Here is a 22,189-nt window from a genome sequence, read left to right as displayed (position 1 = left end):
CAACCAAATAGGGGGACACGCATGTGTCTGTCCCAGGCAGCTGGCACTGATATGTCTTTAAAAACCCATTTTCACAAACCTGATAAATCTCAGAATTTACCAGCACTCTCGCATCGTGGACAGACCCAGGCCACCCAAAATTTACATTAGTAAATTTTTTCCTGTGGTCCACAACTGCCTGGAGCACGATACTGTGGAACTGCTTGCGATTAAAATAATCTTTTGCATTTTTTGGTGGTGCTTTTATTGGTATATGACAACCATCTAAAGCACCACACACTCCAGGCAAACCGTTATTACTCAAAAAACTTTCAGTTACTGCATATAGATCATTTCCCGTAGGAAATTGAATTTCATCGGAAAAGTGACGAATTATAGTAACACAAGTTTCGTTTGTGATTGTGCATGCAGTTGACCGGCCAATACCAAATAGATTTGCTAAATTACGTAATTCGCCAGAAGTCCCAAGTCTTGTGAGGGTCAGGGCCACTCGCCTTTCCACAGAAAGTGGTTTTCTGACGACAGTTTTTTTTTCCAAAGTTGGCCGCAGCTTGTTGCATATTGACTGGAATGTGCACCTAATGCAGAAAAAAAAGTAAATGACAATTAATTAACAAAATAAGTATGTATAGTTATTTTCGGAAAAAAGTAACTTCAGAGATTTGAGGGGTAAAAAATTTTGTTCACTTTTTTTTTTAAAGTTCTACATAAAAAAAAATTACTACTTAAGAAATTATGCCATCGATTTAAGAAAAAAATCATATATAAATGTGATTCTCATACTTCGGGGGAAAAAAATTACTTTAGAAATTATGCCAGAGATTTAAGAAAAAAAAATTGTTTTTCAACATAGAAATTATTTCACAGCAAAAATTATGCCATGAGGAAAAAGGCTTACGCTTGCTATAGCTATTTACGCTGATGTGTTATATATCATTTCAATTTCATCCAAAACACCGAAATAAACGTCTCGGTAATATAATAAAAAATAAAACAAAGAATTAAATACCTCACCTTTCAATCCTGAAATTTTCCTTCCAGTCTTGATTGCTCCAAGAATTCAATACGATTTCTTCCCACCAAACGGAGCTTCGAATTTTGGCCCACATTCTTCGTTGTGGAAAGGCTAATGCCAATGAAGATGCAACAGATCTAATTATGGCATTCATTACTCTCATCATTCGCCTGCTTCGAGCATTCCTTTCATCCAGAGCACATTCAAGATGATTTCTCAGGAAGATCAGAAAAAAATTGAGATACTCCACGTGGGATTCCATGTGTAAACAAACAAGGATCGATGGGATAGCTAACAGACTTCCGGTCGACCCACGTGACTTTGACGACTTCCGGAAAGCGGGGTGAAAATGCTTGTCCATGTGAACGGGTTTTAGCAAAAATCCTTGAAGCCCGTTTTAACCGCGCTCTTTCTATTTCCCATGTGAACGGGGCTGAAGAAGGCGTCTTAGCCCCGAGAGAGAGAGCAGTGACGTCACGCCTCCAGCTGACCATTCACAGCGCCCCCACATATCAACAACAAGCCGTGTAGTGAGGGGACAACACCCACTGGGTTTGTTTACAAGCAAAATGAAATCAATAATGATAACAGCTCAGGGGAAGGGCACTCCGAATGGGATAGTGAATTCCCAATCGTGGAATTCCCAATCTCTTGTCTCTGACTGTATGCTAAAACTAGTCACCGCCAAGACCAGAACCGAAAAAAATCATATATTCTTCAACATCTTCATGAAGGATGATCAAAAACTATTAATTAATGGCCAATAGTACAACCATGCCGATAAAAAAAAACCTAAGGATTATGGCATGGAATGCCAGAAGTTTATTACCAGACATGGTAGAGCTCAGAGAATATATTGAGCAATTTAACATTGACTGTCTCTTGATCAATGGAACTTGGCTGAAGCCTGCAAATTTCGACATTATAAGAAAAGACAGAAATTTTAATCGGAGGGGCGGGGTCGCCATAATGATCAAGCATCATTTGGCCTATAGGCTGGTCGACCTCCCCGACTCGACGGAGCTCGAAGCGCTGGCTATTGATATTCACAACAGTCGACAAGTCATACGGCTTGGAGCCATATATAAGCCCCCTGGGAACGAACTCGACTATTCCCTGCTTGACACGTTTTTCAGTTGTAGACACGCTGCCATACTAGCAGGCGATCTAAACTGCAAATCGAAACTTTGGAATAATAAGAGGTACAATAAGCATGGCAAATTTCTGGAAGCCTACTGTAAATTCTGCCATTAAACTGCATTCTGCCTCACGGCACAAAAACACCCACGTACAATCCGGATAACCCCAGAGCTACGGCGGATACACTTGACATTGCTCTGACTAAGAAATTGCGAGTCCCAATGTCCATTCAAGTCAAGCACATACTCTCGTCTGATCACGACCCTATTTTTATAGATGTAGACTTTATATTACCGAATGGCTACAAGCCCAGAAAAACGGTAAACTGGGAAGGTTTTAAACGAAAACTTTCGTCACTTCCCACTCCGGATTGTGCACCAAACTCACTTGACAAACTCGACGCTACGGTAGAGTATCTAAGGGCCCTTTCACACGGAGCGGATGCGGACGCGGGTCCGCATACCCTTTCAAACGAGCGCTGAAGATGCGGACGAATCGCCCGCATCTTTAGTTCGAAATTCGTGCATAAAAACTGTTTTTTCGCAATTTTTGTAATTATTTTTCTCCTTCACCCCTGATTCAGTGCCCATAGGCAGCCTAGAGGCATTCTTTGGTGGTTTTTAATCATTGAGCCTAAAGATGCCTCCATTCCGATCCTCACAAGTAGTTGATGGGAGAAAATATCTTAAAATATTTTCAAAAAATTTTGAAGAAAAATCTGTCTTTTCGGAAAAATATGAAAGAAAATTCCAAAAACACATCCAATGTTCGAAAAATCCAATCCAAAACATTCGATGTTCCAAAAAAAAAAAAAAAAAAAATTCAGCAAATATCAAAGAATTTGCAAGTATAAAAAAAGGGAGGGGTTGGGACTTTCAAAATGTCTGTGCTTAGAAATATTCACATTACAATTCTGTCTTAGGCCGGGATTACACTATAAAAGTTTTGTAAAAGCTCTTTGATAAAACGTGAAAAATTCAACCATTAAGATCACCGGTTGCATTTGCTTGAATGCAACCGATGCGCCTATTGGTTGAATTTTTTAACTTTTATAAAAGATCTTTTACAAAACTTTATGGTATAATCCCGGCCTCAAGTACGGATTACACTATAAAAATTTTATAATAATTCTTTTAAAAAAGCAACTAATAAATTTATCGGTTGCACTTGCAATTTATTAGTTGCTTTTTTCAAGTTTTATAAAATAACTTTCATAAACCTTTTAGAGTGAAATCCCATCCTTAGATTAGTCACTTCTGAAATATAAAATTTCATTTTTTTTAAGTTTACAGACTAAATATTGAGTAAACTACACTTGTAAGGTATCGAGGGAACCACCAAAAATATTCAAGCGCTAGGGTCTTCAAACGTCTTAATCCGGCCCTGAGTGAACACCGTACGTGGATAACGTTGTTTAATAAAAGTATTTTTTTTAAAGTTTAAAAAAATTAACAGATTAAAAATTTAAAAAAATTACAAATATTTAAAATAATATTTCAGATATTCATATTTTTAAATAATTTTAAAAATTTAAAAAGAAAAAAATTAATTTTTTTAAATTAAATTTAAAAGTGATTAAATTTAATGGCTTATAATTTTGGTCCCGTCAGTGGCCGTTGTTGGCAGGTTTTATTGTATAAAATTGTGAAATATGGACAAAAGGCAGTTAAAGTTGCTATATCTCAATCTCAGAAGGAAACGAAGGGATACACGTATGTAGGTACATTATATTAATGAGCAGGGACCATCATATGGTGTTTTTAAGGGTATTTATGGCAAATAATTAAAAAAATTCCGTGAAAAATCACCTTCAAAAAGTAGCCAAAGATGCGAACGAATTCGCTCCGCATCCGCATCGTGTGAATAGCTCCGAATAAACCTATTGTCAAAACTTCTATGTGCGGATGCGGAGCCCGCACTTAGGTTTTGACACATGCGGACGACGTCCGGACCCGCATGAACATTTCCTAGGTACGGAGATTTTTCGGCTCGTCTGAAAGGCGCAGTATATTCCAATTGTTAAAACTTCTTCCGGACCCGCATCCGCGTCCGCATCCGCTCCGTGTGAAAGGGCCCTAACCGACCAGATTTGAGCTACCACAGAGCTCCACTCGAGTCACCCCTCGAAATAACACCCTCGCTTTGCCAAACTGGCTGAAAAATAAAATCAAAGAGAAAAATAAAACCAGAAGGCGGTGGCAACAAACCAGAAAGAATTCTCAGAATTCTGGCAGAATACAAGCAGTTGAAAAAAGAAGTAGGCACCGAAATCAAAGCATTTGTCAGAGACAGGTATGAACATTTCATAAACGAAGCAAGTTGCGAAGATGGGTCATTATATAAAGTCTGTAAAATGTGCAAACAACGAAACGAAACCATGGATGCAATTCACGGGCCCCAAGGGCTGGTAGCTTCAGATTCTGACCGTGCGGAAGTGTTCGCTGACTCTCTCGAAGGGTAATTCTCCCCCAATGACAACACGCCAAGGGCACAAGTGCTGAGAACAGATAGAGCTGTGGAAAAATATTTTTCAACTCCCAAGTTTGAGTATTTCACAGCACTCTATCCCACAGACGAGACCGAAGTGGAAATGATAATAAAAAATCTTCCGAAAAAAAACCCCAGGCTTTGATTTGATCACCAACAACGCAATTAAGGTGTTTCCGCCTAGCATAATAAAATATCTGGTTATTCTGTTCAACAAACTTATGAAAGAGCTACACTTCCCAAACTTGTGGAAGTATGCAATAGTTAGGCTAATCACAAAATCAGGCCAAGACCTGACCTTCGCCTCTAGTTGGAGGCCCATCTCGCTTCTCAGCTCAATGGGCAAACTATTCAAAAGGGTCATCATTCAAAGAATACATCATTATAATGACGAGCACGCAGTAATAATTCCAGAACAACACGGCTTCAGGAGTGAACACTCAACGTCAACTCAATTTCTGAGGGTCATCGAATTCTTGCAACGGCCCAAAATCAACACAAATACAGTCGCAATGGCCATATATGATCTTTCCAAAAGCTTCGATAAAGTCTGGCACAATGGTCTATTGCTCAAGCTAATTCGTATGAAAATACCACACAGCCTGATTAAATTTATATTTATTTCCTTCAAGAACTATCTTGAAGGCCGAACATTCCGGGTCCAAATTAATGACACGCTGTCGAGCGTACGACTGATACGGGCATCAATAGCACAGGGAAGCGTACTCGGGCCGGCTCTTCATAATTACTACATTAACGACTTCCCTGTCATCCCGACAGGCCTCACGGCCCTTTATGCTGATGACAGTGCGGTCGCAGTGAGCCATAAAAATCCTTTGCAAGCATTGGAGGGCCTTCAGAACAGCGCAAGAGAAATGGAAAGATGGTGTGTGAACAGCCGTGTACAACTAAACGTAGGGAAGACAGTATTTATGTGGATCACCACAAAACGAGCACTACCGCCACTGGCCAGCCTCGAGATAAACGGGACGCGAATTGCCCTGAGAGAGAGAGCGCTAAATATCTGGGAATAATCCTGGATAAGACACTTTCATTTGACCCGCACTGCAGCGAAGCTATACGTAGGGCCACAATCGCAGCGGAAAGAATGAAAAGAATCATCCATAACAACATCTCACTTTCCAAGCACAACAAGATCATACAATACAAAATGGTGGTCAGACCATCAATGATCTACGCTGCCACAACCTGGTTTTTTGCCAGGGACGCAGTAATAATTAAAATCGAAAGACACCACCTAAAGAGAGCATTAACGGCAAATTGGTTCCTCAGAAACGTTCACATTAGACAGGATACCAAAGTAGAAACGGTATTCGATTTTGTCCAGAAACTTGCCAAAAACATGTTTCTGAAACTCGAGGAATCCGAATGGCATCATCTGACACAAATCTCAAGATACAAGTACAACAGTAACGGATTTCAAAGGCTGAGACGTCCTAAGAATATCTTAAAAATGGTGCGCCCAGACGTGCCAGGACTAAAACTATATGTGGGCAAAAGAGAAGGGGAATACCTCCCGCCCCCCACAACGAAACTCCCCCAAGGGAAATGAAAGAAACGGAAAACGAAACCACTAAAAAAGCGCTTTCCCTGCATAGCAAGAAAGCGAAACTACAAGTAAGATAACCCCTTCCGAAATGGAAGGTCAGCGATTGGCCGAAGCCAGTGACAGCCATTAGGTCACACTCCGGTCCTGTAATTAATGTAAATATCTTTGAAAATTAAAATGTACGAATCAAGATAATAAAATTCGATTTTACATATGAATATATTGTAAATATGTACAGTGACCCTGATAAGACTCCTTTTGTACCATAAACTCCTCTCACGAGGACTTAGTTCCCCTCTTTTCGCCCAAAACAAATGCAAAACTGCATAGGATAAAAAACGAAACTAGAACTTCGGTAGGCCAAGGTAGAAGCTAAATGCAAAAAACAAATCGAAAGATATATAGGAAAAATATTACGGCAAATAAAGACCGGACAAACTTCATACAAGAAAACAGAAGTGGGCTGAAAATGTCAAGCCCCCCCTCTTTTCCCGTTTCAGCAGAAAGGTCAAAGAATAACTGTCTTGAAAGCCCGTAGAGGGCGCCAACTTTAGAAAGGAAAAGTAACATGAATATCCTACATAAAATCCATGGCATTAAGTGCAAATTTCGCCGTTAGGTGGCGACACTAGATGAAGGGGGTATGTAAGGCCATCACGGCCGAATGGCACCCCAGCCAAAGCCGCTTGAAAGTTAATGCAGCTTTGACCCCAGCTGACCAAAGCGGTTCGAGATATACTTAATTGTACGCGAGTCTGACACTCGAAGTTGGACCAATGGTTAGAGTACTGGGCACACGCACTGAAGGTTATGTGTTCGATTTCGTCTTTATCCTATCCAAGAAATTTATTTTTTCCATCTTAGTGATCATTTATTGATTCACTAAAAAATTCAATTTATTTATTTTTTTGATTTAATCAAATGCGGTTCAGGTGGATCAAGGTGACAATAAAAACGGCTCGCGAAGCTGGGCCCTGCAATCATTTATTGATTCACTGAAAAATGCTTTCATTTTTCGATAATTCTATTCTTCAAAATTCTGTTTCCCCGAAAGCTCCGCCCCTCGTGACGTTTTGCTATCTTTCTTGCTCGTAATAACCAATCACCGGCGTGATAATGCTTCTTGTGTTACTAAGAAACTAGGGATTGTAATTACGCGGCCAAGATCGCTACCTAGGGGGTTGGGGAGGGGTATTGTGCCTCAAGCGGTGGGCTAGGAAGGGTGCTGAGTTTACTCGTTTTCCATTGAAAATTATTTGAATAGGGGCGCCAGAAAATGGGAGTTTATCCCGAGTGACGGAGTAAATTTTCGTTTCTAGTTGTGGCCCTGGGTGTGGCTGTAATATCTTGTGATCCAAATCTATTTCGGTATTTAATTGTATTATTTTAACAGTAGGTCTTATCCGGTCGGCGTAACATTAAAGTATGACAAAACAAACCGATTAATGTCTTAAGGGAAGGAAAAGGGAGTTTTTCTCTTTCGGGGCGGCAGCAGACGAAACATAGTCGTTTTTTCTTTTTTAAACACAGGTGTTCTTTCGAGAACTTGAGCATCAAAGAAAATTTCAAAAGGTAACTATATATAAAACGGTAAGTGACAAATCTAGGGTGGATTTTTCGTAATGATAAAATACTGACGATAGCAGAGATCTTTCCTGGCAGCAGTCACCGATCAAGGTTAATTCCTTGTTCAATAACATTAGAGGAGGATGTCCTTGTTGCTATCGGTTCTAGAATTCGAAGACAATCACAAAACCTCCAGCAGAAAGCTCGAGTTCATTATAATGTACATTTGACCCTGGCAACTTTGCCGAGATGGCGCTTTTATTGATATTTCCAGAAGGGTTATACGAAGAATTTCTGCTTTCTTTGTCAATGGATATCCGAGATCCAGATTTGCACTACGGCAGCTCAAAAAAGACTTGCTTCTGACGAAAAAAAAGCTGAAAAAACAACAAAAAAACGAGGAATATTTGGGGTCTTTCAAACAATCCGCGTTAAGTATAATGAATAATACAGTATAATGTTTGTTTTGTTTCGAATACAGAAACTTCGTTGAAATTTGTTGTCTATAGTGATATTTTTGTTACCTAACGGAGCACAGTGATCCATATGGCGAATTTAGAAGGAAAAAAAAATATTTTCTCGAAAATTAATGCACATTTTTGGAAAATCGTTTTTGCTTCACATCAAAAATAAACATTCACACAGCCCTAGAAGTATAATTGAATGATAATAGCTTTCAATAATTTTAGAATTATTTTAACGCGATTACCATGTTTTCTATTTTTTGATATTCTTTGCATTTTAATGCCATAGTAACTTATTTCTAATTACTATCTTTAGCATTTATTGATGTTTCCTACTTCTCCGATTGGCTGTACTCAAAATATCAATGTATCAGTAATATTTAGAACAAATAATATAAAAAATAATGATTATACAACGATTATACAAAAGCTCATTCCAAACAAAATATCATCGTTAAAACTTATTTTTTAGAAAGGGAAACACTTAATTGAATTTTTACATGCAGAAATGAAATTTTTCACTTGAAAAATTAATAAATAAATTCCTTATGTCACTTTAAAAATAAATGATACAAATAGCCAAAATTTGGTATTTGTGGGTTTTATTAAAATTGAACATTTCGAATTAGAATTAAGCTTTGTCTAAAAAAACAATTACGCCCATCATTAAAAAAACTACAGATTTATACTCACAGAACTACGAACACGTAAAAATATTATTTGTTTCTTGAAATTAATTTACATTTACGTACAGTAATTTTTTATACAAATTAAAAATTTACCAAAAAACGCACCCATCTTATGCATAGTGTCAATCACTGTAAAGTACTGAGGATGTTCTTCTCTCTTCCTCCTATTCTGTCTCATCTAATTTTAGTAAACACAAAACTTCTTTCGATAATGCTCTCTTGTTTTTCTTGGGTGGGTTTTCTTATGGAAGATATAGGATGGTAAGCTTTCCGGTATTGGCTTGCACGTTTTGGAGTGGTCAGACTGACCTATTAGCTACATTTGACGCCGTACGTTGGCCGGATGATGTAAGACTGGCTTGTGCTGCATAGCATAATTCGCTGTGTGTGTGTGTGGTGCTGTGCTCTTCCAAAAGATTTTCTTTTTTTGCCGTCTTGGTCTTCAGGCACCTCTTGGAAATATTTTTTTGAGGTCTGCCCCGATCTTTCTGGACTATTTTGGATGGAATAGTCATTTACCCTTGTAACCATGCTGAATTAGTTTCGAGGAAACATGTCAGGATATAATTACAAGATTTACAATTTTTTTTAGAAAAAACTGATGAAACAATTGATTTTCAGACGAAACTTATTACTCTTAACTTCGAGGGTGTGTTCAAATATTGACTTTTCATCAATGTATTGCATTAACAGGTCTGCAGACTTTTTAATAGGCAAACTCAACCCACCATTAGAACTACGCACCATATAATACGTTCACCAGCAATGTGCGGAATATCCGAAAAAACATTTGACGGATGAACAAAGATGAACTTTTTTATTACTCACTTTTTGTGCTCAAAACTACTCAAAAATAAGCAAAACTTTAAGGATGATTTACGAAGACTATTTATTACTTCCACTCGGAGCTTGAAACAAAATGAACCAAAAAGGATAGAGAATTAAAAACGAATGGCAAAAAGAATTTTGTGGTTTCATTCAAACGCAACCAAGTACAACATATGAAGGAATGACCAAGTGATCGAGAAATCGAACTCTGAATAGTCAATATTGCTTTCAGCAATAAAAACAAACACGCGATAATAAACCACATTATTAGTATGAATGTTATCTTTTAAATTTCCAAAATCAGGTCGAAGGAGAAGAAAAAGGCGTTCTTTCCAGAACGCGTGATTGTGCGTGTTTTTGATTTATTTCTATGATGCTCGTCTAATGATCATTTAAGGTAATTTTTTCATGTGATGATCACTCTCTCATGTTTTATCTATGAGCATTTTATTTCTTTTGTTCTTCAAACACTGATATCCATTCCATTTTGATGGTCTTCTTAAATTAGAATTTTAGCAGGATTCGATCGAGAAGACAGTTTTTTGCAATATTTTATGTTTCAAAAATCACCTCCCACAATTACCTCGTTATACGTTGTACTATAACTATAACGTTCGTCTTTTTCATTATTTCCGCAATTAATGATATAGTGTCCGGAAAATTCACCGCCAGCAATTCACCGACAACAATTCACCGCCGGAAAATTCACCGCTAGGAAAATTCACCACCGAAAAATTCACCGCCATGCAATTCATCACTAGGAAAATTCACCGACAACAGTTCGATGTGAGTCAGTTAGCGTGGGATTGAGCGATTGAGTTACTGAGTCAGTAAGAGAGGAGTGAGTGAGTGACCTAATGAGTATGTGAGTGAGTGATCTACTGAGTATGTGAGTGAGTGATCTACTGAGTATGTGAGTAAGTGACCTAGTAATTGAATGAGTGAGTGAGTGACCTAGTAATTGAATGAGTGAGTGAGTGACCTAGTAATTGAATGAGTGAGTGAGTGATATAGTGAGTCTGTGAGTGAGTGACCTAGTAATTGAATGAGTGAGTGAGTGATATAGTGAGTCTGTGCGTGAGTGACCTAGTGAGTATGTGAGTGAGTGAGTGACCTAGTGAATATGTGAGTGAGTGAGTGACCCAGTGAATATGTGAGTGAGTGAGTGATCTAGTGAGTATGTGAGTGAGTGACCTAGTGAGTGTGTGAGTGAGTGACCTAGTGAGTGTGTGAGTGAGTGACCTAGTGAGTAAATGAGCGAGTGACCTAGTGAGTATGTGAGTGATTAAGTGATTGAGCGAGTGACCTAGTGAGTATGTGAGTGATTAAGTGATTGAGCGAGTGACCTAGTGAGTATGTGAGTGATTAAGTGATTGAGCGAGTGACCTAGTGAGTATGTGAGTGATTAAGTGATTGAGCGAGTGACCTAGTGAGTATGTGAGTGATTAAGTGATTGAGCGAGTGACCTAGTGAGTATGTGAGTGAGTGATTAAGTGATTGAGCGAGTAAGTGAGTGAGGAAGTGAGTGAATTAGTTAGTTTTAACCTAGAAGTGTCACAAATGATTAAAAAATCTGATTGCTCTATGTTATATTGTACACTGGTGAAATAAATTAAGAGAATTTGCATATTTTATCGAATTTCATGAAAAGAACTGAACTGGATGTAAAACCACTGCTTCTAGACAAAAATGCAAATCTTGTACGTCAAATACGTAAGCCTACACTGGTGTGTAGGCGGAGCCAGTAGAGAAACAGGCTGTATAAGCGCGCATAAGTTAAGACGCATTTCGTTCGCTAGCACACATGGAGGAAAGAATAACAGGAGGTAACGCGACCAGCGCCTCCGTTGAAAAAGCATGGGGAATCTAGGTTGCCAGATGAAGCCAGTGATCGCTCTATTAAAGGGACCAAGTAAGCCCAAACAAACCGTGGCTTCCCATGCTTTCCTATGAGAAACATCCCCATTTTTAAAAATCATTTAAAAATTTACTATTCATTTTAGGAACTCGATTTTTTCCCTCAAATTCTGTGGATATATTTATACAATTGAACGAGAGCTTTTACAATTTTAGTTGTTATTTGTTTCGAATATTAACTTCAACAACATGGAACTTTTTACAAAAATAACCAAAATTTACCCATATCTTGTGCCACAAAATTTCTTCTCGGCATTTTAATTTTTAAAAAGTTATGCCAAAGTATGTAACACCTCAGTGCTGAGAGAAAGACAATGTTCAAAGACACTTGAACAAGCGGTGTTTGAAAAAATCTGACATTTTTTTGCGAAAAACATTATATATGCAAAACATTAGCATATATAATGCCTTTCAGCTGTTTATATTAAAATATTGTTGAAATATTTACAGTCCAGGTAGAACAAAAACTCGAACACAGACAATTTTAGATTTCAAATTCAATTCGAAACTGTTTTTTGTCAAATTTTCGTACACACACCACTTTAAGAGCAAAGTAATTGGTACAAAATGAAGAGAAAAAAAAACAGCCCAGATTATTTTTCTAAATACTATAGGCCAGAGAGATGACTTATCGCGGCTCGTAAAAAAAGTTTTTTATTTTTTAATATTTTTTCTCAATACATCTACATAGCGGAAAGTTCGGATGGGCGGCATATACAGTCAAATCTCGTTAGTGCGTCACCCGGTTAGCACGTCACTCCGCTTACCGGGTCACTTTTTGGAAGTCCCAATTGTCCTCAGGCAGGAATTGGCACAGCTAGGGCTCACTCCTCTTAACGAGTCACTCCGCATACTAATGTCATATTTTTGCTCTCCCAAGAGTGACTCATTAACAAGGTCTGACTGTATTTCCAGTAATACGTACTCAAAAATATGAGAGTGGATACGTATTTAAAAATATGAGAGATAACGGAAGAAGGGTGGCGAAATTTGTACAGCCTACAGGCAGCAAAACCATAAATACACAGTGGCGGACGACGTTCGAGCACTTCCAGTACTTTGAGGCACGGGGGCGGCAAAATCCTGTTTGCCCCGGACGGCTGAATCATGTTTGCTCGCGTGGCAAAAATCCTAGCTACGGCCCTGTCAGAAGGTACTCGAGCACCTCAGAACTGATTCAGAAATCAAAATTCCTCTTGTAAAGCTTAAGACGAGCGCCCACGGCCCTGAAACACTTTCGAAATGTCCCGGATCTATCATGATGACGAACGAAACAAAAGGGCAAGATAAACAGTTAAAAGAAAAAATTATGAAATTGCATTTTATTGCAGCTTCATATTATTTTAATTAATCATATTCCCATAGACATTAATGTGATGCATCAAATTTTTAAATAAATTGAAGCACTGAACTAAAAACTTATGACGAGTCGAGAGTGAAAAGTGATCTTCCCCTTTTTCAAAAATAAATTAAAAATATAACAACCCCTTATATAAGGATAAGATTTTATTTTTCCCCCTTTATTAGATCATGCAAATTACCTGAAGACGCATTAAATGGTCATGGTGCTTAAATTTATTTAGTTATTAATATTTTAAAAGAATTCGATCCGGCAAAACACATGTTAAGTATAGGGAAAAGAGCGGTTTGTTTGGGCTTACTCGTCAGCCCATAGGGTTGCCACAACGGCTTCAATTTTCGTTCCTGATGTCACCTCCTGTTATTCTTTCCTCCATGGCTAGCACACCTCGGCGAATTTCTTGGTGTTATTTTGCAGCAATCGGTTAATTTCAAATTGTAACAGTAAAAATGAGTAACCACCAACATTTAGATGATGGAATGATGTGGCGAATTGTGGGGAAGCTAGAAGCGGGCCAATCTCAAGTCCAGATTTGTAGAGAGTTCAATTTAATGCCCAGCGTCGTGTGTAACTTATGGAAACAGTTTCAGGATACCGGATCCATCGAGAGAAAGCCTGGGCAAGGTCGTTCAAGAGCCACGACGGCCAGAGAAGATCACCATTTGTCGATTATAGCGAGGCGTAACACGAGTGCTACAGCTTCTCAGCTCTCTCGTGACTTGTATGCAGCCACAGGAACCCGTGTATCAAGGGTGACTGTTTCCAAAAGACTTCATGAGAGAGGGTTTTTTGCAAGAAAACCTGCTGTTTGCGTCCCGCTCACAAACGGACAGGAGAATTCGTTTATCATGGTGCAGAGAGCATAGAGATTGGAGTATGGATCAATGGGCGACCGTTCTCTTCAGTGATGAGTCCCGGTTCAGCCTAAGCACCGATTCTCGCCGTACGTTCATATTGAGAGAACCAGGGACCCGCTACTTACCCTCCAATGTCCGCGAAATCGACCATTATGGCGGGGGAGGTTTAATGGTCTGAGTAGGAATCATGTTGGATGGCCGCACACCTCTCCATGTCTTTGAAAGAGGCACTGTGACTGGTGTGAGGTATAGGGATGAGGTCTTAAAGCCCTATGTTCGCCTTTTCAGGGGTGCAGTTGGCCCTGAGTTCATTTTAATGGACGATAACGCGAGGCCACATAGAGCTCTTCTGCTCGACGATTTTCTAGAGAGTGGTGATAGTTATTCTAGATATTCGCCGGATGGATTGGCCAGCCAGATCTCCAGACCTTAACCCTATAGAGCATGTCTGGGACGCTCTGGGGTCTGGGGAGGGCTATTGCAACCCGCCACCCCCCTCCGGGAACCATCCAGGGAATTAAAACAGCGTTGCTGAACGAGTGGGACCAATTGCCACAGGAAATGATAAACTACCTTATTTCAAGTATGAAATCACGCTGCGAGACCTGTATATCTGTAAGAGGAGACCATACCCCCCATCAACCCATCCATTAACCCATTTTTTTGTTTGTTCTGCAACCGCTGTTTCATACCTTCCGACTCCAACGAGTGTTACGCACGATCATGCGTGTGTATTACACAATTATTGAATGGTTATTTGTTTTGTATTGTATCAATGTATGTACATATCAAATTTCATTAAAATCGGTACAGTAGTTCTAGAGATAATCGACCAAGTCTGCAAATTCTCTTAATTTCTTACACCAGTGTATATATTACAATATCAACCTAATGGCATATTTATAGCTTCAGCGGTTTCGGCTCGGCGTGATTCCAACGTATGACCCCCCCTCCATTATTGAACTCCCCCCCCCCTTAGGAGTCGAATATGGAAAAACCTTTCTTAGTCTGTTCACGTCGTGAAACAAAACTATTCACAAAATTTGATATCAGCGGTTTTGGCTCGGCGATGATGAATCAGTCAGGACATGTTATTTTATATACAGTACTAGGGGGGTTCTGCCCCCCTGTCGCCTTTGACGGTCAACCCCTTCCCCCCCCCCCACTTCTCTTCACAACATATCTTGCTTATTTCGTCCCACTTCATCAGCGTGCTATGGAAAGGGACATGTGAAAGCACCAGCTTACTGAAGAAGCGAATGTTAATAAAAATAATGATAAAGCAACAAAAAACAAATGAGATTCATCAAGCACCCCCAGAAACTGGAGCCCCGGATTCAATTCGCTGAATTTTAGTGGGGGCCCACACTGGATATATCTCGGGCTACCAATGTGTTGCAAATTTTGCAATGTTAACAACAAACATCAATGAGATACACCAGGGGTCCCGAATTAGAACCTAAACATTCCCACGGAGCACTGACCTGGAAGCTTGTCGGACAAACCCCTGTAAGGGGCCACGAAAAGTTTTCATTTTTTTCAATTTTGCAACGAATAAAATCCAGGGCCCCGGCGGGAACACAATACGCAGATTTTTAGTGGGGAACCCAGACTGGATTTATCTCGGTTTTCCGCTGTTGCAAATTACAAAATGTTAAAATACAAAAAGAATCAGATTCATCCAAAGCCCCAAAATAAAACCTGCAAACATGGGGCGCCCGACTTGGAAGCTTGTCAGTCATCCCCCACTGCGAGTGCCATGAAAAATTTTCTTTGTATTCGTTTTACCAATGAATAAAAGCTAGGGCCCCCAATCAGCTGCCCGTTGTATTCGCATGAGGCCCCAGACTGTCTTTCTCTCGGGCATCCGCTGTTGCAAATTCTGCAACAAAAAATAATGAGATTCATCCAGGGCCCCCAAAATGCAACCTGTAAACATGGGGCCCCCGACTTGGCGACTTGGAAGCTTATCAGTCATATCCCACTGCGAGTGCTATGAAACATTTTCATTTGTATTTGTTTTACCAACGAATTAAATCGAGGGCCTCAACCAATTACCCGGGAAACCAATTCGCATACTGTTAGTGGGGCCCCAGACTGGCTTGATCTCGGGCATCCGCTGTTGCAAATTCTGCAACAAAAAATAATGAGATTCATCCAGGGCCCCCAAAATGCAACCTGTAAACATGGGGCCCCCGACTTGGCGACTTGGAAGCTTATCAGTCATATCCCACTGCGAGTGCCATGAAACATTTTCATTTGTATTTGTTTTACCAACGAATTAAATCGAGGGCCTCAACCAATTACCCGGGACACCAATTCGCATACTGTTAGTGGGGCCCCAGACTGGCTGGATCTCGGGCATCCGCTGTTGCAAATTCTGCAACAAAAAATAATGAGATTCATCCAGGGCCCCCAAAATGCAACCTGTAAACATGGGGCCCCCGACTTGGCGTCTTGGAAGCTTATCAGTCATATCCCACTGCGAGTGCCATGAAACATTTTCATTTGTATTCGTTTTACCAACGAATTAAATCGAGGGCCTCAACCAATTACCCGGGACACCAATTCGCATACTGTTAGTGGGGCCCCAGACTGGCTTGATCTCGGGCATCCGCTATTGCAAATTCGACAACAGAAAAGAATGAGATTCATCCAGGACCCCCAAAATGCAACCTGTAAACATGGGGCCCCCGACTTGGAAGCTTGTCGGTCATCCCCCGGTACGATTGCCACGAAACATTTTCATTTGTATTCGTTTTACCAACGAATAAAATCCAGGGCCCCCAACCAATTACCCGGGACACCAATTCGCATACTTTTAGTGGGGCCCCAGACTGGCTGGATCTCGGGCATCCGCTGTTGCAAATTCTGCAACAAAAAATAATGAGATTCATCCAGGGCCCCCAAAATGCAACCTGTAAACATGGGGCCCCCGACTTGGTGACTTGGAAGCTTATCAGTCATATCCCACTGCGAGTGCCATGAAACATTTTCATTTGTATTCGTTTTACCAATGAATAAAAGCTAGGGCCCCCAATCAGCTGCCCGTTATATTCGCATGAGGCCCCAGACTGTCTTTCTCTCGGGCATCCGCTGTTGCAAATTCTGCAACAAAAAATAATGAGATTCATCCAGGGCCCCCAAAATGCAACCTGTAAACATGGGGCCCCCGACTTGGTGACTTGGAAGCTTATCAGTCATATCCCACTGCGAGTGCCATGAAACATTTTCATTTGTATTCGTTTTACCAATGAATAAAAGCTAGGGCCCCCAATCAGCTGCCCGTTATATTCGCATGAGGCCCCAGACTGTCTTTCTCTCGGGCATCCGCTGTTGCAAATTCTGCAACAAAAAATAATGAGATTCATCCAGGGCCCCCAAAATGCAACCTGTAAACATGGGGCCCCCGACTTGGGGACTTGGAAGCTTATCAGTCATATCCCACTGCGAGTGCCATGAAACATTTTCATTTGTATTTGTTTTACCAACGAATTAAATCGAGGGCCTCAACCAATTACCCGGGACACCAATTCGCATACTGTTAGTGGGGCCCCAGACTGGCTTGATCTCGGGCATCCGCTGTTGCAAATTCTGCAACAAAAAATAATGAGATTCATTCAGGGCCCCCAAAATGCAACCTGTAAACATGGGGCCCCCGACTTGGCGACTTGGAAGCTTATCAGTCATATCCCACTGCGAGTGCCATGAAACATTTTCATTTGTATTTGTTTTACCAACGAATTAAATCGAGGGCCTCAACCAATTACCCGGGACACCAATTCGCATACTGTTAGTGGGGCCCCAGACTGGCTGGATCTCGGGCATCCGCTGTTGCAAATTCTGCAACAAAAAATAATGAGATTCATCCAGGGCCCCCAAAATGCAACCTGTAAACATGGGGCCCCCGACTTGGCGACTTGGAAGCTTATCAGTCATATCCCACTGCGAGTGCCATGAAACATTTTCATTTGTATTCGTTTTACCAACGAATTAAATCGAGGGCCTCAACCAATTACCCGGGACACCAATTCGCATACTGTTAGTGGGGCCCCAGACTGGCTTGATCTCGGGCATCCGCTATTGCAAATTCGACAACAGAAAAGAATGAGATTCATCCAGGACCCCCAAAATGCAACCTGTAAACATGGGGCCTCCGACTTGGAAGCTTGTCGGTCATCCCCCGGTAGGATTGCCACGAAACATTTTCATTTGTATTCGTTTTACCAACGAATAAAATCCAGGGCCCCCAACCAATTACCCGGGACACCAATTCGCATACTTTTAGTGGGGCCCCAGACTGGCTGGATCTCGGGCATCCGCTGTTGCAAATTCGACAACAGAAAAGAATGAGATTCATCCAGGGCCCCCAAAATGCAACCTGTAAACATGGGGCCCCCGACTTGGAGGCTTGTCGGTCATCCCCCGCTGCGATTACCATGAAACATTTTCATTTGTATTCGTTTTACCAACTAATAAAATCCAGGGCCCCCAACCAATTACCCGTGACCGAATTCGCAAATTTCTTGGAGCCCCCAGACTGGATATATCTTGTGCTTCCGCTATCGCAAATTTTTCAACGTCAAAGCAGCAAGAAAACAATGAGATCCATCAAGGGCTCCTGGAAATGAAAACTTTTAACTTTCCCATGAAGGTATACGTACAATCCCCCCCGGGTACCCCGACCCTGTGTGTTGGGAGCACTGTTGTTATATGTATATTACACATATACATACCTCTCGGAATGACCCCCCCCCCCCCACAAGGGCAGGGCTGACAGGACCAGAACGATACTTATCACTTTTTGATTTTTCACACTATAAATTAACCACAGAGGGGCCCCTGAAAAGCTGGTTTGGGGGCTCGCCCTCTAAATTCTAGCATAAGGGCCCTGCTGTAGGATATGGGAGCCTCTCCTTACATGCACATAACATGGTCCCGATGGGTCAAATGGGTCCCAATATGTGCTAGAGTTAAATGAATACTTGACCCAAAATCGTAACCGACTTCCGTAACACAACAACGTAACAGATTTCCGTCACTCAAAAACTTCACCTACTTCCGTCACTCGGTTGCTTAGCGACAGGCCCTTTTCGAGTTTGCGATTTTATATTATAGAGTAGATATAGAAAATTCGGTACATGAAAGTATTATACAGTATATGAAAGTTCATCACCCATGGGATTATGAGGCGTTAAAGTGGTTTAGGAGGAATCATTGCTGAGTAAATCTGAGATTGCAGAATCCACACCAATGAAGTCGCTGGTAACATCATAAAAAAAATAATCCATTGCTTACTGATGATCAACAATGTTTTTTATAGTATCAAAGTGATAACAGGAGATGATTTTAAATATTAGGAAGTTGATTCATCGCGTATCCACTTACTTTATTATCTTTTAATTCTCTATCATTATTCCTTTTAACGTTTCGTTAGAAGATTCTGTGTAAAATATAGAGTTAATGGAATTATTGAATATATTCTCTTGTGCAACAGCAATTTGTAATTTCTCTTCCGTATCATCTCAATTTCTTCTAATAAAGTCATTATTAAAACTTTCCGCCATATCTTTGGGATCACTGACTAGGTCACCCACTCACTTATTCACTGGGTGACTCACTCACTTACTCACTCACTTTCCCACTAAATCACTCAGTAGCTCACTCACTCACGGATTCAGTAGCTCACTCACTCACGAATTCAGTAGCTCACTCGCTCACTCAATCATTCACTCACTCAATCACTCACTCGCTGAATCCCTCGCTCACTGACTCATTAAATCAATCACTCACTGACTCAGTAACTCAATCGCTCACTGACTCAGTAACTCAATCGCTCACTGACTCAGTAACTCAATCGCTCACTGACTCAGTAACTCAATCGCTCACTCCCTCGCTTTCTAACTCTCATCGAACTGTTGTCGCTGAATTTTCCTAGCTGTGAATTTTCCGGTGGTGAATTTTCCTAGAGGTGAAATTTCCTAGCGGTGAATTTTCCTCGCGGTGAATTGCATGGCGGTGAATTTTCCGGCGGTGAATTTTCATAGCGATGAATTGCATGGCGGTGAATTTTCATAGCGATGAATTGCATGGCGGTGAATTTTCATAGCGATGAATTGCATGGCGGTGAATTGTTGTCGGTGAATTTTCCGGCGATGAATTGTTGGCGGGGAATTTTCCGTAAACCCGGTGCATCACGTATTCCTGTGGAAAGGTTAGAAGACACGTATAACCCTTGAATACGTGTATTTCAGGTTAGAATCGACTTGGATCAAGATGGCCAATATAGTATATTCAAATCGTCTTACTTGCTCACTTCTCTTCTCAGCATATACTATAGTCTATATTTTAGTTTTTTTGGAGAAAATGAATTCTCGCGCTTGCCAAAACAGTTGATGAACATTCGGATTCGGAATACACGTAAGTACAGACCATAGGCGCCCAGGCTGGGACCTTTGTCTCCAGTTAGCCAGTGGTGACCGAACAAATCGGGGTAAGCTCGCAAATCAGAACGAAAATTGTTCGAAGCTCGCAATTCCGAGCAAAAGCTGCAGATTTCCTGAAGCAAATCTTGCTGTGGTTTTGCCCGAAACAATCACAAGAGCATACTAACTAAGCCGAAGATCTATGTCTATGATCAAGTTCAAATTTATTTTCTCAGATGAAATTTTTTAATAAGACAGCGATTGAATTTTCCTTTATTAATTACTCCAGCAGGCCTACTATCATTATCCACTATTAAAAATGGATTGGCGGGATACGGTATAGAAAGAGAAATGAGGAAATGAAGTTCTTAGAACTTATCACATTTTTGTGATAAGTTCAAATTGGTTTGGTTTTATAGAACTCTACGGATGCTGTGATTTTTTTCTCGAAAATTTTAAATGCAACAAAATTCTCATTAGATTCGTTATACCAAGGACTCCGATACACATAAGAAATGATGTCACGAATAAAAAAACTCGTCGTTAACGTACGACATGAAACGTACATGAAATATCTGTCAGGTGTATTTAACTTTTTTATCGTCTGTTCGGTCTGATATAATCGAGATTAAGCGACCTTCGGTGTCTCGTGCCATTGTGTCGTCCTTCACTTCAGTTTCGAGGCGAGGCCGAAGAGCTCGTAAATAGTTCCACCGCGAAAAACGCTACTCGATTCCGTAATTCTAGAGAGGAAACTATCTTAAGGCGAGAAGAAGAATGACGTGTAAGTGAGAATTCACCATTTTCCTCTCGTCTCGCTTTTTTTCTTCTTCTCGCGAACAATTTTCATCAGAAGAGTCACAACCGTCATTCACTTCGATCGAATCCAGATCGCATCGATTCAGATCTGTTTATTATATTTGTCGGTTACTATATATTCGTATACTCAGTGCAAATACACGAGAGCCATCTTATTATTATCCTTGATTTCTGGAGCTTCTAGAGAAACAACGATCGGGTGAGTTTGTTTACTGTTGTGTAATTGTGTAAATGGAATTGCTGTTGGTTACAGTAGAAAACTATTCCCTCGATTTTTTCAAAATTTCCATGTATTGGAAGGTAACTTTCTCTCACGAGCGAAGAAACTCCATTAATTAGTTAGGAAGAAAATTTTTCTTCTCCATTCGTTGGGGAACTGACATAACTTAAAATCAACAATAGATTTTTGACTTTAAAATATTTACGATATAACTGATATAATATGACACAGCAAACTAAATTCTAAAAGAATATAACTTTTATATTTATTCTTTAGAATTTAGTTTGCTGTTTTTTTTCCAGCGTATAGAGTTAATATCAAGGTTTGCGATTCGTTTCAATATCTGAACCTGAATGAGCGAGATTTTGTGGAGATATACGTTTTGCAAGCTCGTTATTTATTTACAGTACGCTCATATTCTGGTCTTATTTATTCGAAATGAGTTGTCATCGAGTATTGAAAAGTGATTGTTTAGAATCCTGTCTTAGGTACAGCAGATGCTTCAATATCCGGCATAACTTGCTTAAAGTGCCCAATGGCGATAGATCGGAGTTCTGCTCGTTTTAAAAGAAAATATACGTATACTTACAGATTTATAAAGCACTTGATCATAAAAAACTCTATGATTTTTTTATATGTAAGCAAAACAAAAAAAGATGTGGTTTTGATAATTTTTTTGTATTCCCATGGTAGTTTTATGCTCATGAGAACTATTGAGCTGTTCACAACCGTTCACTAGAGCAGTGGTTCTCAATCTGGGGCCTTATGGCCCCCCTGTGGGCCTGGGATATTCTAAGGGGTCACGAGTTAAAATAAAATGGAAGGGGAGTCA

At 40.3% G+C, this 22,189-nt stretch overlaps 1 protein-coding gene across 1 annotated transcript in view; it reads left to right on the top strand.

Annotated features, from left to right (window-relative positions):
- The first annotated feature begins 20,969 nt into the window (after positions 1 to 20,969).
- LOC149076624 (fatty-acid amide hydrolase 2-like) overlaps positions 20,970 to 22,189 on the top strand; it is a 30,597-nt gene continuing 29,377 nt past the window's right edge. The window contains exon 1 of the mRNA XM_089244242.1: positions 20,970 to 21,336. The gene's annotated coding sequence lies outside the window, so the exon portion shown is untranslated. The remainder of the gene's footprint in view (positions 21,337 to 22,189) is intronic.

This window comes from Pholcus phalangioides, unplaced genomic scaffold (assembly GCF_987345545.1).
Source record: "Pholcus phalangioides strain wild (caught in Gottingen) unplaced genomic scaffold, Ppha-v1.0 ptg000015l_1, whole genome shotgun sequence".
NCBI classification, from domain to species: Eukaryota; Metazoa; Arthropoda; class Arachnida; order Araneae; family Pholcidae; genus Pholcus; species Pholcus phalangioides.
The sequence above is the reverse complement of the archived record's forward strand: the minus strand, read 5'-3'. Positions and strand labels throughout refer to the sequence as shown.